The sequence below is a fragment of the Ursus arctos genome, unplaced genomic scaffold (genome assembly GCF_023065955.2).
Source record: "Ursus arctos isolate Adak ecotype North America unplaced genomic scaffold, UrsArc2.0 scaffold_8, whole genome shotgun sequence".
NCBI lineage: Eukaryota > Metazoa > Chordata > Mammalia > Carnivora > Ursidae > Ursus > Ursus arctos.
Genome location: NW_026623100.1, coordinates 42,908,511 through 42,927,992, shown reverse-complemented (window position 1 = coordinate 42,927,992; position 19,482 = coordinate 42,908,511). Strand labels below are relative to the sequence as shown.

Below are 19,482 nucleotides of genomic sequence, written 5' to 3'. Positions count from 1 at the left end.
CAGAAGGATGAGAATCAAAAAATGAGATCAAAGATATAGTGAGACAGGATAGGAGCAGAACCTGGAGAGTATTATTCCCAGCAAGTCAAGGGAATGGAGAGACACAAATTGTGTGACAAATGCATGAAAGAGGCAAAACTGACTTTCATCAATGGTTGGATTCCACTGGGGCCCCCTTTTCTGCTCAAAACAAGGAAGATCATTCCAACAATGCTAACTAGAGTGGAAAGACCTGCTGCAGGCAATGGTCTGGTCATCTTCATTGGAGGTGCATACTCAGAGGTCCGAGGACTGGAGTGGCAGTAATGGAGTAAACGGTCTTCCAACCCTATGATCCTATGGTAGGATTGCCATTTCATGGCAACTTCCTTTGATTTCATAATTCCTTAAATGTTCATCAGATTTTAAAAACTGACATTACCTACTAGACTGCTTAGTACTGAAAGACAGTGGAGACTATGAAAGATATGATTTTTTTTCTAAGGGGATATAAAATAACTGCTTAGTTATTACAAAACAGTTCGGACTATCTGCTCTGGCAAAGTTTGCCCTAACCCTCCAAAGCATCCTAAGGTAGTTGCTGAAAGTTGTGCTCCAAGAATCAGTGGCTCTGACTAGGATTGTCCTATTATAATGCACACATCTCCACAGCAGACATCCTGTCAGCACAAGGGCTATGAGGTCCTGAGGAATGAGTGCAAGCAGGTGGCAACTTAGAGAGAAGCATCCACTAAATACAGACCAGGTCTGAGGTCCACTGGAATTTTGGACTTCCTAGGAAATTACTCATTGGTCAAAGCTCCCTCTTCAAGTTTAGAGGGCAAATGCATGAGCTCATGTACAGAAGATAAAGCTTTTCTGTGGCAGGTTTTGGCATAAAGACCAGCCTCACATTTTTGCTTAGATCTTAAAAAGAAGATGATTTGTTACTTCGCTCAGAACAGTATGACTCAGACCCTGTGCTCTGTGCACTAGTAACCCTCCAAACAGTGTCAAAAAATCATGAAGAGGCCTCAGTAGAGTGGAAGGCTTTGCAGCATGTATTGTTACAGGGAAAATTCACAAAGGCAGGCTGAGAGGGGAACATTGGCATTCCCACCACACAGGCTGTCTGTAGCGGAGCTGGGGATCCCTTCAAATTCTTTCTCACTCTCTTTCCACTGCTGTTGGTTGATGCGTCTATGATAATCTTATGGAACATGCATGAAGGACTGATACTCTAATTAAAGAAACACCTGATCAAAATAGAATTAGACTATTTTCCCTTATAAAGATTATAGATTTTCAAAGACCTCTTTTACAGAAACTCAGATTCACATAAAACATAATGAGAATCATTCGTTCTGCTTTGAGGTTTCGGGAGACTCTTCAGAATCATATATTGGCTCTGGCATAGATTTTTTATTATACATTGTACTAAAAATATAAAGAAGTGCCAATGTGATGGAGATATACTGAGGTAAGTTTGAACTCTTCAATAAGGGCAATTGTAAAACAGTTTCTTTGCAGAACAGAGGAAAATGTACTGCTGTCATTAGAACATTACTTCCTAAATTATTTTCCACGGAACACTGAGCTTAGAGATGTAATGTTTTGATGAAAAAAAAAAATAATAAGTTTCCCTGGCCAATATGTTTTGGAAATACTGCATGGCCCATAGCAAATTATCACATGAAATGCTTTAGGGGAGCTCTGCCTTAAAGGAGTCAGTTTACAGTAACATTCCTCAAACCTATTTGAGCAAAGAGAGGGTTCCCTTTAAAATGCACGCATTACCTATGAGAACTCAGGAACACACTTTAGGAACTGTGGCAATGTCAGCTGAGTGAGCTTCCCACCTGCCATGGCCCTAGGCTGTCATGAAAGTAAATGCACTGAAACATTGAGCGTGAAAAACTCTGAATAAAAGTTACACTGTTCATCACATTTCTAATGGAATTATTCATTATTTATAGATTACAGGGGGGAAACTTTTTAAAAATCTCCCTGGAAAGAAACAATAAATTTACAATATTCTCATCTCTATCTGCGGTGGAGATGGGAAGCATTGCAATGATGGATGTCAAAGGCTGGCGGGGAGAAGCCACGTGGGAGAGAAAAGGCATAAAGGTAAAGGGCAGTGCACACGTGTCCACATGTGTCTGTGTGTGTGTGTGTATGTGTGTTTGTGTGTGTGTAGAGTATGCATTGCCTATGTGTGTTTAGGTTGTGTGTAATGGGTGGAGGGGGATGAGTGCATGGTATATAGCAGGGGGTATGGGTTTTTTGTATGTATGTGTGTGTCTGTGTGTGTTCAGAAAACTGGCCAGATCTCAAACAATCTTTAAAAAGAAAACACACACACACACACACACACACACACACACACACACACAGAGCCAAATGAAGCCAGTGGCTCAAGGGCTAGAAGACAGACTCTATTTTACAGTTGCTAAAGTTGAAAGAAAAAACAAACTCCTGGAGCTGAATCCTGATCAAGAAATACAGAGAATGAATATCAAAGCTGACAGAGGGAGGGGTATTTGCTTCTGCATTATTTGGGAGCGACTTAAGAAACACCTAGCCAGGTGTCTTTGGTAGCACACTTCAGGGTCATTTCAGATCAGCAGCAGCTTCTTTCCTGCGTCAGCGCAGCCTGTGCTCACCTCTCTGTGCGGCTGCCCTCTACTGTCGGGAAGGGGCGAAGCAGCATCCTGGATCAAAACTCTCCTCCCTGGTCACTGAGGGAGTATTTTAAGTGGGTAACACGACAGCACCAGAGAAAGGGCAAAGCCAAGGCCTCCTGTCTTTCCCTTTAGACAAAGGTGCACCCCTGCGTGAGGATTTTATGCTGTTTCCTACTATTTGTCATATTTTAATCCCCTGAGATTTTACATTTTAAATACGTAAGTCTCTGTTTGTATTCTTAAAGCTCATTTAATCTTTTTATCCTTTTGATCTTTCAGTTCCATCTTGTATTGTCATTTTTGTTCATTTTAAAATTGCCTACATTTCTTACTTTATCTGTTTCTTTTTAAAATGAGACTTTAATTTCTTTTTATCTCGCCTATTTTCGTTCTGCTTATTTGACTTGAATAACATTGTATGTTTTGCTATTTCTACTTATCATATTCCTTATTAACATCCCTAATTTTACAAAATGATGTTTCATTCTTACATTTTAAGGAGTGGCAGCTGGAAAGCATGGCCTTAAAGACAGCAGCCACAATAATTCATCCCTAAGCATAAGAGGTTAGGATTCTATTCTTCCATCAAGTCAGTGCTTAATGGTCTCTTCTAGTTCTACATAATTGATCTCCCATTACTTCCAATGTTGAATTCTATAAAAATTTTAACTTGAAATAATTCAGGAGTCCATATAGTTCAAAACTACTTCCTAGACTAATACATTTACCTTCCTCCTTGCACATACAATTGTTAGAAGAGCCCTGCTTTTAAATCACAGCTACCATCCATTCTCTCTACCAGGAGTTCTCTGATCTAAATTTCAGTACCATCATGGGACATTGAGTCATGCTTGATGCAGGCCGATACAGTAGGAGGCAGGAAAGAGACCTCTACAAAGCAAGAGGCTGAATACATTACAGATGGTTTGACAGGTTGACAATTCTGAGCCCTTAATATTACTTTCTCCATCTTACTGAAGAGAAAAAAGTAATGCCAGGGATGTTGAGACATGGTCCTTCAGCTAGGAAAGGACACCAGGATTGGAGACAGGTCTTTTGATTTTAAGCAGTGTTCCTATATCAGATTGCTCACATTCAGTTGAAATGAGCCTAATTAATCACGATGAGAAAAATATATCTCATAGTTAAGCTATGGAACTCTCCTAAACTAAATACAATGGCCTAAGTATCATCTCTCATACTGTTTTCTTTTATGTCATCTGGGTCAGCTTGCCCTTCCAATAAATAGAGTACAGTCATTCATTCAAGAATGGGTGCCCGTTGCTGTGGGTGTCTGAGGGCACGGACCAAATAGTCCTTTATCTCAAGAGGTTTACAGTCTAGTCAAAAATAAAACCAAAAACATGTACAACCAATCCTAATTTGGAAAACATACCAATGATGTTAAGGAATGGTTGAGTGATGGCAATTTGGGAGCTGGGAGTTAAATGTTTCTGGAGATTATTCCTCAGCTGAGACCTCAAGAGTGACAAATAGTTGACCAAGCAAAGTCAGGGGCAGGAAGAGTTCATGCAGACAGAACAGGAATTGGGAACAAATGCATGGAGGTGAAGGATATCATGGTATATGAAGAATATTACGCAAGGTTTATTGAAGCTGAAGTGTGAAGTCACAGGTTTGGTGCCATGGACCCCATCAATTCTCCCTTAAGAGAAACTTCTCTGTGAGCACAGTTAAGGGACTACCTCCATCTGCTACAGCTAGAGATCCACCACAGTTTCATCCAAAGCCACACTTGACCCCAGGCAGCCCTTGTCAATTACTGAGCACCATCAGGCCACTCTTGTACGATGGGGACGTGCCCGACAGGCAACCTCTGCTCCTGCTCTGGATTTCCCACTGGCCTGAGACTTTCTCAGAACTGTGCTGAGACTCCTCCTACAAAATCCCTTTCTTTCTTGCTCTCCTTGCACAGGTGTTTGACCTGCATTTCAGTCAAAAATCTCTCTAGCTGATTCTGCAGGTCCTCTCCCACGTTATCCTTTACAGGAATTCCTCCTTACATATTTAATCCCGCCTACCTTGGCATTTGCTCCTCCAAGGACATGAATGGACCCAAATAGGAACAGGAGACAGAATTGGTGAAGAGAGGCCAGCCACATCCTGAGAGACTTCTATTCCATGTTAACAAGCTTTCATTTTGTGAACATTGCTTTGGACAATGAAGAGTCATCAAGAGTTTGAAACACAGCAGTAGTAAAATGCTGTTTGGTTTTAGAAAATTTCCTCTGGCAATTAGGGAAGTTAGCTTTGGCAGGACTAAAAGTAGAAGACTGAAGACCAATTGCCAAGCCTCCAGAAGCCAAAAGAAAAATGGGGAGAGTACAAGATCGTGTTTGTGTAAAGAGTACATATTGTGGGACATATTTAGAATGTCAATTTGCAAAATTTGGAGATATACACCCTATGAGAATAAAATCATCAAAGATAAAACCTAAACTTATAGCATGGGCAACATGCACAACGCAGGAGTCAGCAAGCTCTATCCTGGGTGTCAGCCTCCTATTTTGTAAATACAGTTTTAGTAGAACACAGGCCCATTCATTTACATACTGGCCATTTTCACGCTACAATGGCAGAGCTGAAAAGTTTGGACAGAGATTATGTGGCTCACAAAGCTTGGAATATTTAGAGTTGTCACTTTAAGAAAACATTTGCTGACTCAACAGGTTTAAGGTGCCTATGATACATTTAAGTGGAAAAGTCTGGTGGAAGTTGATTTTAAGTGTATGAAGATGGGCAATCTATACAGATGCAGGATCATCAGAATACAGGCAGGAGTGGAAACCATGAAAATGGATATGAAATCCCAAGGGAAAGTAACAGAATGAAGAGTTGAGTCCAAGACACAACATCAGAAGCTCACAAATGATATAATAAAGAATGGTCAGAGATCTAACTAGATCCTGGAGATTGCATGACCATAGTTGAAAAGGGAGAACAGTAGGGAATTCTACAAAGAGTGTAAATGAGATCAAGACTGAAAATGTCCATTGAGTTTGGAAGCTAAGAAGTTACTGGTGATAAATTGTGCTTATGTGCCTATGTGTATCTGTGTGTGCTGTATTTATTTACAAATATCTTAATCCAAAAGCCACATCAGGGGCGCCTGGGTGGCGTAGTCCTTAAGCGTCTGCCTTCAGCTCAGGGTGTGATTCCGGTGCTCTGGGATCGAGCCCCACATCAGGCTCCTCCGCTAGGAGCCTGCTTCTTCCTCTCCCACTCCCCCTGCTTGTGTTCCCTCTCTCGCTGGCTGTCTCTCTCCGTCAAATAAATAAAATCTTAAAAAAAAAATCAGATTTGATGCAAAGTAATAGAAGCAATGTAATGCTGAAACAGAACAAAAAAAAATTCTCAAACTCATAAAAATATTTAATATATTTTTTAAAGATTTATTTATTCATTTGAGAAAGAGAGAGCATGACCAGTGGGAGGGGCAGAAGGAGAGGAGAATCTCAAGCAAACTCCCCACTGAGCTCAGAACTCAACATAGGGCTCGATCATGACCTGAGCTAAAACTAAGAGTCTGATGTTTAACTGAGTGAGCCACTTAGGTGTCCCTTAAATTATTTAATATTATTCTGAAGTTTCTAGAACACACAACTCGAAAAGACAAAGAACTAAATGGTATGAAAAGTAGAAAGATGAAGATAAAATCAGTTTTGGAGACATTATACCTATTAAGTTGGGAAAAAAATGACAATCTACCAAAAAATTACAGAAATTTTTTCATGCAGTCACTTGTATCAATATGCAAAATTCATTGTCCTCATATATAGAAGGAGTATCCGACTGGAAGACCAAATTTACAGTAACAAGAACTGCAGAGAAAAACACAGGAAGAAAACAACATTTAGATGTCAATTAGACGAAACAAGAAATGTGCTCAGAGAGATAAGCAACTGGGCACACACTAAGAGCAAAGTGCAAAGCAAAGTGGAACGCATGCCCTACAGCTCCAGGGTCCAGGATGTAGCCACTACACTACCTTGTTTCCCTCACGTATCTGTTGGCAGGTGTGACGCCCATAGCCATGAGGAAATTAATGGACCAGCCACTTCTCCATCTCAGATATTAAATGGCGGTAGTACACAATTGTTTTACACGCTTTAAGGAAGTATGGAAAACAGTGAACAATTACTAGGGATAAAAGCTCTAAAATGTTACTTTATCCTACTCTTAACTTCTCATCTGTTTCAAACTGGTCTGTAAGTATTCTAAAACACTTTTCTACCAAGAGGGAAAACACAAATATATCTTAGTTTTTCTTTGGCCAGGAATTAACTATCTTAAAACTGAATTTGTATCTAATTGCACTCAAGGCAGTAATTGAGCAAGAATGGCATACCAGGTATAATTTGGAGCATTAAAGTGTTTAACTACAGCTATGCCAGTAGAAAGGCTCTAGCACACACCTAACACTAATGGAGTGGTTTTATACCCGCATATTAAGTTCTCAAGATTCTTAATGCACAGATAAGGAAGGTAAAGTTTTTTCTTTCGTAACTAAGAAACTGCTTGTTACAGTGGGATGAATTTCATTTGTGATCTTTAGATTTTCTGGCTTTCGATGTGAAACTCTTTAGAGAATTAGTCATCTCAAATGTATGCAGAATTTTCAAAATGCCAAAAAAAGACACCAACAAAAACAATTTTATAATATAAACTATGTACTGATTTAATAATTTGTTGTCCCAAATCTAATCTTATAAACATGGAAAAGGCAAAAAGCAAATGCTAGTGGTATGAGAAAGTTCTATGGTTTTCTTTGTTGTTTGTGACAACCCCGCAAGATAAATGTGTCCTGGGATTTTTACTACCTTCATGGTTGAAGGTAGCAATTAGGAAGAATAATAACTTGTACTGTTCTACCTCATAAACATCAGACCCTCACCAGCTCCTGTCCAACATAACTATTTTGAATCTAACAAATAGGAAAAAAAAGTGTCAACAGGACCTTCTGCAGTCATTCACTTTTCTCTTCAGAAGGTCTTAAAAGAATTCTCTAGGAGGAAGGTAACATCGGCCAGATGCCTTCTTCTAAAGGAAAAAAGTCATTCTGATATGGAATAATTAAAGCAATGACAATCAGAAAACCAAAGGACAATGTATGTTTAAGTGAGATACTATTTCTCCTTTAATTATTCTAAGCTTTTGCCAGGAAAAGAGAACAATGTAGAGATGATTTCACTTCCTCTCCCAGTACCTTCATCCCCACCTCGCTCTCTTCTTTACCTCTGCATATTTCATTTGTTTGCTTGGTCTCTGTGGTGTGTAGCTGGGTAGGTCATGTTTCACTTCTACCACAGCCCTTCCTTCCTCCTTTCCTTCCTCTTTCTCCCTAGTTTAAAATTTGAAAGTGCCTATGTTTTCCTGCTACTTGAAGGAGTACACGGCCATGTTGGCTGCTAGCAGCAGCACCTTCGCCTCAGTGAAATTTGAAGAGACTGAGCATGCCTAGGGAAAGCCGTTTTGGTTCAGTTTAGCACTTGATGCTACCCACACATTTTGGAAATGGTCTAGATCACAGAAGGTCACAGAGAGCCCTAGTGGGACCAACATGTGTTAACACATTTAATTTTATTCCTGCATGATTCTGAAGCACTGATACAATGCAAAACAAATGAGCAAATCCTGGCAATACCTATTAACTATTTACTCCAGTGTTATTTAAACAATGTCTGTTATTCCAGTTAAAAATATCTGACTAGTAACCCCTGAAGCAGTCTCTCCCAGTTGCCCATTAAAATGCCTACAGACAGAGGGGAGATAATGGAATTTTATAGCACTGAAAATTGAGAACGAAAGCCATCTACAGACAACGAGGCATGATCGTAATTCTGACTCCGAGTGCTTTAAATACTTCCTTTAAAGACTGAAGTCTAAGATAAAAGCATAAATCAAGACCAGTTTAATAAATTAACCAGGGTTTCTAAATCAAAAGCATGTTATTTGTTCGGTTTTGAACACTCCGTCTCCCTGTAGTGTATCAATAATTAATACAGAAACATTTTCATCTTTTTCATTCTGTGCCAAGCTCTCCCAATGAGAATCTTTCTATCTTTACATGAAAAGTTTCTCTTGGCCTAATTGAGGTAACATTTGGAATGGAAAATATTAAGGATATGGAATTTTAATCATCTATTTTTTATTAAGCTACAAAGACCCCTCTAACCTCCATTTTAGATTTGCCTTAATTTAAAAATTGCATAATACCTTATTGATTTCTTCTTTCTCAGGCATATACTTAAAAATAAACTAATTATTCCATTTATCTACTTAAGATATTATTTGCAATTAAACAGCTCAGTTTAATCGGAAATAAACGACAATGATAATGACTTGATAATTATACAGCACTTCTTATTCTTACATATTTAAGGGTTTTGTTTTGTTTTTTGAAGAGAAATCAAAGCCTACATGAATTTCATTTGAGAGGAGAAACTATTTAGGAAGACAGAGTTATTTACCAAAGTTAATGCATAAAAACCAGTGAGCAAGCAAGTCCAGCTCTGGGATGTTCCTACTGGATGTCGTAAGCCAGTGGAAGCTGGTTCCATTTTCCCTAATTCCATCATCTGTGGATGTTGCTGAGATGCTGCGGACATTTTATGAGCCCAGTTTCAAGTTCTGATAAGAACAGTAGTTAACAATCACAGCAAAGTAGGGCAAAGGTAATCAGACTAAGCTTCACATTATGGACTGATTAGAAAGCAAGTATCCAAAATGCATTTAATCAAATCAAATCTTTAGAGGGTCAAAGAAAGAAAACATTTTAGTCTTGCTGAAATCTCTCTTCTCCCCCTTGAACTCTCTATGTTGTCTACCACCTTTTTAACTCGTCCTCATCAATTTACCATCCACTCCTTAGTTGACTCACCTATGCTTAATAGGCCCCTGCTTTACTGTGGTTCCCCCTATCCCTATGACGGCTCCTTCTCTCATTTCCTCGCAGTTCTTCGTCCTTGATCTACCCCAGTAGCTGGTAAACCTCAAGGTCCCACTCCTTGTCCTCCGATAGCTCAACTCCTCCTATGCCTTAGCCATAACCTGCTCATGAATGAGAACTTAAGTTCGGACCCTCTCAAGGCCTAGGCCCTTACCTATAACTACAGCTGCACACTGAACATTGCCATCTGGATGTCCATCACTTCAAGCATAACATGTGTAAGAACACATCATTCTCATCCTAACTTCATCCTCAGCCTAACACCCTGATGTCTACGGAGGAAAAGCAGAAGAAGGAAACAGAAACGCATAATCTCACTCTAATCTCCTGGTGCACTTATGAGAACCTAGACCAATGAGGAATCCTCACTTTACAAAAATGAAGGGAATGTTGCTCACACGGGGTAAGTGACTTGCTCAAGGCCACGCAGTAAACAACCCGAGTCTCTGACTCCAAAGCCCATGCACTTGCAGCCTCCTCCTCCCAGGTACTTGTGTTGAAACAGCAAGCATCAGGGCAATCTACGGCCAGGTGTAAAATGAGACAGAGTTAGATGGCGTGGATTAGAATCCTGACTCCAACTCCTTCTGGCTGTAACTTCTAGCTGACCAGGTTGCTGAAATGATGTGTTTCCTCATTTGAAAAATAGGGATACCAGCAGTATCTATACTATTGGAGTGTTAATTAAATAAGATAATACATGTAAAAAGCTTAGAATAATATATGACACATAGAAATAATAAATATCAGCAACTAAGTCATTTGAAATAGGTTTTTAAATGTAAGAGTCGATATTTCCACTGTCATTCCATCCTCCACCCCTTATTCAGGCTACTCTCACCTCCTATTTATTCTACCATCAAGACTCTCCATTGATCTCTTTTCTTGTACAACTTATTTTTCCCCAACCATTTTCAAAATTTTGTTGAATTCTATTACCCGACTGTCCCAAAACCTTCAATGGTTCCCCCACTACCTATAATCACCAACTACTTGCCAATTTACAGATGCTGCAATCTTATCTGGTGGCTTTCCAATTCTATTTCTATCCTTTTTTTTTAAAATATGTCAAAATCCCCAGTGTAACTAAGCAATGGGTTGCATTTTTCACCCAACCCTCAGAATCGGGATGTCATTTTCAGCAAGTACAGCCTAAAATACAAGCTCACAATCATCACTTCCTGTTCAAGGTCCCCAGCCTTCAAGATTCTCTGCAATCTGACACCAGTCTCTGTTTCTCTAACTTCACCTCCCAGGACTCCCCTCATGAACCTCTGGTATCTTTTGCACCCAGCTGAGTGCGTCACACAAAATTGTTGATAAATGCTTGCTGATTTGTAGATTTAGGGGTCATAAACAAAAATGTCCCTTTTCCTACTTTAAAAGAAGGCTTCCGGAGCATTGTAGGGCACCTACATAGTGAACCCACATGGGTGGCCCTTCAGCCGCGTATGCACGTGGTCTACACTGGTCTTTGATGTGCCTCGGTGAGCTCGAGATTCAGAATTACTGGGATGCGGCACATCACCTATCGTGATGACAAACGTCAGTTCTGCTCTCAGTGTGAGGCAGACTCGCCAAGGCAGCCAAGTCCTCTGGCTGGTGAGCCACCACTGTAAAATCCTTGATCCTGACCCATCTAAAAAAAGAGCAGTTTTGAATTTCCATATATCGTAAGCTACACCAATAAGCCTTCATAATGTGTGCACCCAAGTACAGAGTGTGTATGTGAAGAGGGGAGTGTCACTGCAAGCAGCGATGTCACAAATAAAGATTATACAACTGAAAGTCTCACATGAAGGTTTGATTACACTGGGGTCAGTTAACAATGGCTTCTGTGCCAAAGTAGGCCTGCTATCCATTTTTGTGTGTTTTACAAGCTAAGAATGTCTTTTACATTTTTAAATAGTTGAAAAAACCATGGGCCAACCAACATGTTACATTTCTATCTAAAATTATCTCCCTTATCTTTAAATATTAAAAAGATTAGCGATGAGGGAAAAAAATAGATATAACATGAGCCCAAGAATTCAGCAACTGAGTAATTAGTTACTGGATTATCAAAGGTTGATTTTTTTTTAAGTTTAATAATAGGAGAAACCAACTTCTCATCCCAGAAATTAGTTACACTATAGGTCTGTGGTTTGGAATGTTAAATTATCCATTTAAAACAGAAAGTCAATTTATATTTCTCAGAAGCAATTATGACTTAATTGCTGTTATCAACCTAATAAATTACTAGGTGATTTCCACAAACTGGTTATACACTCAAATTTTATGTCTGATGAAAGAATAATTGTATCAATATTCTGCAAATATGAAAAGGAAATTGGTTCATTGGCCACAAGGGAAACGCATACACCTTAAGTATAAACTCATCTATCTTTTTCTGTCTATCTTTAAGCAGGCAAATTAAAATGGGAAAGAAACAGTTTGTGTCTCACAGGAATAATGTGCAATATGTTAATTGCTTTTCAAATAACACAGCATGGCTTGAAAAATATTCTTTGTGCCTAATGAGAATGTCATGTTCTCTTGTGAACCCTGGGTTTTGGTGTACATCTGTTGGCAACAATTTAAAGTACACAGATTCTTTTCATGACACTAGAAAACAGATACCTCAGAAGGGTTAACACAACCAAGATAAAGAATGCCCACTGGAACTTAACAATGTTCATGAAGACATGGAATATCTATTGTAAAACATACAGCATATGGCAACAGTCGAGAAAGCTGAGAAGAAATTATAAGTGGATAAATCATAGCCACTAAGATCAAAACACTGAGTATATTCATTTATGTATCCATTCAGCAAACTTTTATTTCAGGTTTATGTGCTCACCTGGGCTAACTGCTGCAGAGGAGAATATAAATGAGACTTGGTCTCTAATCTCCTGGTGCTTACATCTGGAGACACAGCAACTAGAGACACAGTAATGTGTTTAATATTAATATACACAAAGTATAATAGTAACACAGAAGTAATAGTGGTTTGTTATTTGGAGAATTAAGGAAAGTTTCAAAATAAACTATCCGGGTAAGGATGAATATAAATATATTGGGTTAAAAAAAAGGGGGAAGGAAGTTCAGACAGAGAAAACACCATGAAAGGCACCATCTGAGTTAAACAACAATTGTCCAGCTGAAGAACAATTATGACAGAACATAGAATGGAAGGCAAGGAAAAGGAGGATCGGAAATTAGAGAGGGAGTCAGGGGCTGACTGAAATGATTTGATGCCATGCTAAGAACTTTAAAGTTCATCCCAAAGATGGAATTTTGCTGGTAAATAATGCAGAATAGCTTATTTGCATTTTGGAAAAGCTAGACAGGCAGAGATGATAGGATATAGGGGGAAGAAGTTGGGAGGGGGCAGGGCAACCAGTTAGGAAATTACTGCAATTATCCAGGCAAAACACATGGGCCTAGAGAAACCCACACTCATCAAGATGAAGATGAGGGGCTGAGGCAAGAGTTGTAAAAGGAACTGAATTGAGAGGCTCTCAAGATTAACCAGGGAGGAGAGTGGATAAGACTCAGTTTTCAGGATTGAATGACCACACTCAAAAAGATAGTACCTTTCGCTAAAAAAAATACAAGAAGAAAATACAGGCTTGATGGAGGAAAAAACTAGATTGAGTCTGAGAATTTTTTTTAGATGCTTAGAAGTCATCCAAATTAATATGTCACATTATGTGTCTGGACATAGGTGTGGAGCTCAGGAGAGGATGGCACTAGAGAAACAGGTGTAAGGTACATAGGATTCCAGCAAAAGAGGCCCTTTAGTGAGAATCGGATGGGATAAAGGGCAGAACTCTACAGAAAAGCCATATTTAAGTGGCAGGAAAGAAGAGCAAGCCAAGGAGACTGAGAGGTTAAAGAGGCAAGAAAAAAGTGAAACAAAAAGAAGTTATTCATAAAAGTCAGAGGGAATATCCCCTTGAAGGAAGTAGTAGTTTGAAGAAAGGGATGCTTTAGGATGACCAGGGTTACCTCAGAAGTTAACCCTACAGAAGTGGCAGCTTTGTAAGGAAGATGGTTTGATGACTTCAAGTTCTCCAAAATCCAAGATAAAAGATATACTGATTTTAACCTAGGGCTAAAGCACACAGCAAGGTCAAAGATATTTGTTACATAATTATTATGTTTCATTTTACATCATTATCAACAATTTTGCACTGTAATACTTTTGTTTCCCTTCCTTAGAGTAAATAAGTTCTGACAGTAATTACAACCCTTTGGCTAAAATGACTGACTCATTTGGCCTCATCTGCTATTCTGCAGATATGGCCACTCATTTATTCATTTAACAAATGTTTATTGAGAGCTTACTAAGTACCAGACAATGTTAGCTACCAGAAGTAAAATTGCTACCATAAAGTAACTGTAATGGGACACAATCCAAAAGGATATGAATTATTAAAGGTTTTATTTAAGTAATCTCTATATTCCCACGTGGGGCTCAAACCTATAACCCCGAGATCAAGAATTGCATACTCCACTGAATGCCCCAAAAGGATATGAATTGTTAAAACACATTAAAAACTTGGCCATCTGCTACTGATTTTAACTGTTCATGAAAAACTCTATGTGGAAAGTCATGGGTTGGGGTTGCTTGAAAGACAGGAAAATTCTTGTTACTTTTGAGCAATCTGCTAAGAAAATGCAGCTCTGTTAGCTGGATAAATTCTATTTACCTAAGTGTGTGTATTAATTGTCCGTTGGTTCCTCTTGGTCTCTGTTCCTTCAGGCTTTTTCAATTTAGCAATATTGTTATGTTCCCTCTACCACTGAGCCTCCTCTTGCTTTACCTACAGCCTTCATCCTCCACTCTCTCCAAAATCTCAATGGAAGAATTAATGGCTCCACTCTCCCACCACTTATCTGTTCTGCACGTGGCACCCGGATAAGGCCTGAATTACACGAGTTTAAACTATTAACAATGTACGTGGTTTTGCCACAGCTATTAATCTACTAGAATGTTCTGCTCCAGCCTGGCAGCAGTTAACCGATGAGAAAATTAGCCTTTCCTTACTTTAATGTACAAGGCTGTGCAAAGATTAATTAAGTAGGGCACACAGATGGAAAGTTGCTTAGGAATTACAAACGATCTCTCCACTTCCCCCCCAGTCCATTTCTTTACATAGACACCCCCCAAGTGTTGATTTTAAATTAATCACTCCTTACATAGGAATGTAAACAGTGGTCACTAAGGGATGACTATTTTATAATATATAGTAATTATTCTCAGATAAATTTAATCTAGGCACAACTGATATTTGCATAATTATAAAAGCAAAATCAAACAAAAACACAATGGACTAAAGAGGACAACAAAAAACAAACTGCAGAATTAGGATTATTGACATTAAAAAAAGAAATATATGGTAAATCAAAGTTACTGGCAATGATTTGAGAAACAATTCATTTGAAGGTTTTGGGTCTAAGACAGAGACATAAGAGTTTATACCTTATTTTCTAGCAGAGTTTTCACCAATCATAAAACTCTAATTTGCTTTTTTTAAGTGTGTGGCAATCTGACTGCTGTGTGTTACTTGTCTTTGATTGTAAGTATCTAATATTGTAGAGTCTATGCTAAGAGATTGGTCAATATCAACCGAATCTGCAGCATAAGCTTTGTTAAAGCAGCAAATCTTGAAATTTAGTATCTTACTTTTAACCAAAGAAATGAATGTAGATCATTTTCCAAAAAGAAAGAAATCAATGATAAAAAAAAGTTCCTAATGCAAAAACTGAATAAAAACTATTTCTCACCAGCACCGGGGCTAACGCTTATCTAGTGTTTGCATCAACCACTCTACAAAGTGTTTTTGTGTATGATTTCATTAATTCTCCTAACAAAGCTCTAATGGCCACATTAGGCCCACATTATCTACGGAGACATGAGAACTCACAGACCCGCTCAAGCACCAGGAAAGGCAGAGAGGAAACCAAGTTAGTCCCATTTGAAACACAAAGACTAATGGCTTCCTCTGCTTCCAGACCCATGAATAACAGCTGATCCACCTGTACTACCCGGGGACACCAGAAAGAACCTCAAATTTTCTTGTTAAGCAGAGCAGAAGAGAGGAATGGACACTTCTGGTTTTGAGAAAGACAGCTTCAGTAGCAATGTGAGGAAGTGGGCTGAAGGATGGAAAGAAAACCACCTACTAGGTCATTGTCAAGAGGAGACACGAAGGTCTGGCAGAACCAAATATTCCAAAATATTAATTATGATATTATGATTAATTAATCAATCATAGATGAAAAATGATCAAGGGGGGAGATTGCAATGGAATTTTCTCCTGACCATAATAAAACGTGATGAAAGCTAACAAATGGGGACAGCTAAGGTGATTTGGAAATTTCAGTGTAAGAAGGAAATTTATTTTTTGTTAAACATTAAAGCTTCCCTAAAACAGAACAAGTGATTTCCTTAAATGGTTTCCTCCCAATAATTTCTTGCAAAGGCAGAAGATCCACCTACTGAGGATGCTGGAATGCGGACTTCCATCTTATGGTATGTGAACCAGATGGCCTCAACAATCTTGACCAACTTTGAAGTTTTATAGAACTATGAAGAAAAAAAGGTCTTAGTAGTAAATTAGCTTCAGAAATGAATGGATTATGCATGTTTCTCTCACTCGCTTACTCTTCAAGAGTATCTAGTGCCTTATCATAAAAACGTCCCGAGTTTTCTTTGTTCACGATACCTAATTGAAAATCACTTCTTTTCACATTTTAAATGTCTCTTAAACTCTAAAAATGCTTGAAAAGAAGTACTCTATACCATGACCAACCAGGAACAAACTTTTTTTTTAAACACTAAAATTGAGAATATGTGAGCATGGATTAGTCCAACTTAGGTAACTGATTACTTTAACCACCTAGTTGCAAAGACAATTTTTTTTTTTTTAATGGCTGTTACTGTATAAAGACAGTATTTGGAAAGATTTTGTTGTACCAATACCCTTCATTAAATAACCCTTTGAACCATGCAAAACTAGCAAATTTATAGGTGTTTTTTGTGTCAACCCTTTTATAAATCTAATTCTTAGTAAAAATTATAAGGGAAAGAGTAGGTGTTATTTGTATAAGTATATATAATAAAGTTGATCTTACCCATTTAACAATTAAGGAGTCTGTGTACCTGAAGGAGAAAGAGTGGGAGAACGTACAGATAGCAAATAGGGTAAAACATTAATAGGTGAAGCTAGAAGAATATATAGGTATTCTTTATTTTTATATTTACAGTATATCTGTAAATAGTTTTAAATTTTCTCAAATAAAATATACTTTCTCCATTAAGGAATATTTGTAAAAGAAAATTTGAGAAGAAATATTGGTGAAAAATACTTATAATCACCCCAACCCAAAGAAAAATCATAAACATCTGGCATGTGTGTATATATACACATTATGACTTATACTCCTATATATTCATATACTTTCAGGTTTATTGGGTATTTTCACTACAATTTCTTCTTCATATTTACTTACTACAGGATAAGTAATTTCTTAGGGGCTAGAATGTTAATATTATGTCTGCCTTTGCCTGGTGCCACTTGAGGTTTATTTTGCTGCTCTGTGTTTTAAAAGTGATTCTGGTATGTAGGCTTGAGAGAATCTGAAAACCAGCACGCATCCACAGGCCAAAGGGCTGCCACACTCTGGAGATTGGTGACAGATCAAGTACATTGCCTCTTCCATCCTAAAAAATCTACTTCAGATCTCACAAATGTCACCTTTCTTCACATCTGTCACAGGACTTGGTTTAAAAAAAAAAAAAAAAATTAGAAAAAAAAAAAGGAAAACTTTTTTTCCAGTTCATGTTTCTGTGCTTAGGTGCTATGCCAAACGCAAGACTATTTTGAGAAAATGTAGGATTTAAAAATCTTTGGATCATTCATTCAAATCAATACAGGCAAATGTCTTCACAGTAATATTTATTTTCAGGTACAAAAGATTCTTAACTTTTGTGCAAATCTAGTCAGTTTTGCTAGGTTTGGAAAGTATCCTAGGGATCACTGCAGGCAGTTCAAACTTCCCTACTAAGAATTCATTTGGCCTCTCAAGCAGCATGCATAAGCATCTCCTGGAAAAAAGGAAGCCGTAAAATATATGTAGAACACAAGAGAAACAAGAGAAGGAAAGATCAAAGGCTTTTTCTTATATAGAAAGAATTACGTACATTATATAAAATACGTGATTATGAAAGCTTATTTGTAGAATTTCTAAACACATGCCAAAACTGAGAAAGAAAACGGAAAAGAAAATAATAGCAAGATGGGGTTACCAGCTTAGTAGCCCTCAGCAATCAGAATAAACATGAGTGTGATGGAGGCTATAGAAGCTGACAGGAAGGCATTTCAAAGACAGACACATGTATGTGTCTCATCCTCTCAGAGGATCGACTAAAGCACAAGCCTGGGAGACAAGCAGGTCAGCTCCAGAATTTCTTCACAGAATAGCCGTAGGAGAGGCAAACTAGTAAGGGAGGAAGAAAGGACCGGTCTCGAAGCGGCATCTGCAGAGCAAGCACGGTCTTCTTAGATTGCACTGTTATTAGGGGTATCTTTAGGGACTTAATAGAGATGGAGAGGCCAGCACTTCCTGTACCATTCTTGGCCAATACCAGTGAGATGGAAAGACTCGTATCCACACTTTGGTTATGAGAATCATTATTTGTGTCACTTTGAACTAAGTGTTTGGGTCCCTGGAAATCACTTTCTGCATTCATGAATTGGGTTATATGAACTTGACAATAAAAGGAGACTATCGGTAATCTTTGATTCTGCATCGTCCAGGTAGAACTTCCCTCTGACTTAGAAGTGTATGTTCTACTCTAGGGATATAGATCCATCCTGCTCCTCATCACAAATGAGGGGTTTAATCCTGGAGGTTTTCAAGAGATTAGTGACAGAAGGCTGAATATTAAATGTAAGAATTAACAATGTCTTTTCACACTGTTTTTTTCCTTATCTTTTGTATTAGGCCTTTTGAAACAACTGTCATGTCTTGCTAATTAACTGTGGTAGAAAGATATCACTTGGGTAGAACATGTTGCTAAAAAGTAATTATACATTCCTCTACACTGTGGTTCTTGGATGAAGGAGGCACATGAATCTATGTCATTTCATCCCCGTCCCTACCGCTTTCTGTCAGCCACTCCTTTTCCTTCTCACTGTCCCAGGAGAACCTTCAGAGACTGCCAAACCTGAGTAAGTCTGCTATTTAACAGGAAGCTAAAGGTGTCTTTCACCACATCAGAAGCGATGAGAATTCCCAAATAAACACAATGGAGAGGCTTCTTAGTGTTAGCACTGGACTTATGATTTCTCTCTTAAAAATTCATCCTTGGAGAAAAGAGAACCCTTGTGCACTGTTGGTGGGAATGTAAATTAGTGCAACCACTACAGAAAACAGTATGGAACTTCCTCAAAAAATTAAACATAGAAATATCGTATGATCCAATAATTCTACTACTGAGTCTTTAGCCAAAGAAAACAAGAACACTCATCCGAAATGATATATGCACCCCTACGTTCACTATAGCATTATATACAATGGCCAAAATATGGAAGCAACCTAAATGTCCATCAATAGATGGATAAAGATGCAGTGTGTATGTATATGTTCACACAAACACACACACACACACACACACACACACACACACACACACTGGAATATTACTCAGCCATAAAAAAGAATGAGATCCTCGGCTATCATAGAGGATGAACATAGAGGGAGTTATGCTAAGTGAAATAAGTCAGGCAGAGGGAGACAAATACCATATGATTTCACTTATATGTGTTATCTAAACAAACAAACAAACAAACA

The 19,482-nt window shown here is 38.3% G+C and overlaps 1 protein-coding gene across 4 annotated transcripts in view; it reads right to left on the bottom strand.

Moving 5' to 3' along the window:
* CTNNA2 (catenin alpha 2) overlaps nucleotides 1–19,482 on the bottom strand; it is a 953,020-nt gene that overhangs the window by 700,153 nt on the left and 233,385 nt on the right. The gene's annotated exons all lie outside the window — the stretch shown is intronic.